Source organism: Geospiza fortis, unplaced genomic scaffold, assembly GCF_000277835.1.
Source record: "Geospiza fortis unplaced genomic scaffold, GeoFor_1.0 scaffold188, whole genome shotgun sequence".
Lineage (NCBI taxonomy): Eukaryota > Metazoa > Chordata > Aves > Passeriformes > Thraupidae > Geospiza > Geospiza fortis.
Window position 1 is genome coordinate 3663390 of NW_005054337.1, and position 1249 is coordinate 3664638.

The window sequence follows — 1249 nt, forward strand, 5'->3', positions numbered from 1 at the left end:
GGCGGCAGGTACGCGCCGGGCGCGCTTGCTCCCGCCCGTGGCTATGGTTTTATGTTGGTGCTATCAGCATTCATCGAGCTGCAAGTCCTTGAAATAAATTTTTTCCTGTAGAACTTGGACCCTTGAATACCATGTGAATATCACCTTGTCTGTAGCCTCTGTTTCCATGAAATCAAGTCACTTTCACTACAGTCCTTGTGTTTCGGGTCTCTAGTGACATTTTTTCAATATCAATTTAAAAGGAAGGGCTTTTGTTGATATCTATTTTGTCTTAACGCGCACAGTGCTACAGAGCCATGGGTCCTGCAGAAACAGCATCACTCACACAAGTCACCTTTGCACTCACAGAGCATCACACAGCTCCTGGCTCCCCAGAGGGAAAAACCCTGCCCATGGTTCCCATCACCTCAAGCAATACAGGATGGATTTGTGGCCGTACAGAGGTGCTGTCCCATCTCTCGTCAGCACAAAACCAGAGGCAGTCTGGCATGTGCCCCTTGTGCTCCTGCCTGATGTGCTGGATGCCTCAATCAGGCACCTCACCTTCTTGTTTGTACATCCAAGAGAGTGGCAAGAGGCATCTTCCAATGGTTTATGCTGGGAAGATGGGGCTGGGACATCCCACTGCACACCCCAACGCTGAATCCCCTTGTGCTGTACACCCCACAAACAGCTTCCCCTTGCCCCTGCTGGCCTTGTCCCTGCTCAGGTACCAGACAGCTTCCCCCTTCCACTGGCATACCTGCTCGCTGGGAATGCAGCCTGGCCACAGCAGCATTGGCGTGTTTCATTTCCACACCCTGCTCTTCCTCCTTATTTCCCCTCCTCACCAGTCTGGGACAGACTGCAGCCCTCCAGTTCTGTCTCTCCAGCACTGGGGAGGCATCGGGGGAGACCTGCAATGCCTTGTCCTGATGGCTTTTATTACACCTAGCCCTTTCCTCAGGAAGGAGATATCCCATGAACCGCAGTGGAAAAGCCAAAGGAGCACAAAGGGTGTTGAGTTCAGGGTTTGAACAAGCTGCAGCCCACTCATGGATTTAACTCAAAATTTTGACAATGGAACAAAAACATCATTGCAACGAGACAGCTGTTTTTACTATCAAAATCTCTCAGATCAGTTTGACTGCAAAGTGTGTTCCTACAATCCAAAGGAGACAAAGCTCCCAGCATCAGTGTGGAGCTGGCAGGCTTCCTAGCATGAGCTACCTCCCGCCAGCCTAGAAAAACCAAAGCTCTTTCAGTTGTT

The 1249-nt window shown here is 50.6% G+C and overlaps 1 protein-coding gene across 1 annotated transcript in view; it reads right to left on the bottom strand.

Annotated features, from left to right (window-relative positions):
* The window catches only part of EYA2 (EYA transcriptional coactivator and phosphatase 2), an 88173-nt gene extending 87284 nt beyond the window's left edge, over positions 1-889 (bottom strand). Inside the window, exon 1 of the mRNA XM_031057980.1 lies at positions 743-889. The gene's annotated coding sequence lies outside the window, so the exon portion shown is untranslated. The remainder of the gene's footprint in view (positions 1-742) is intronic.
* Positions 890-1249: the final 360 nt, after the last annotated feature.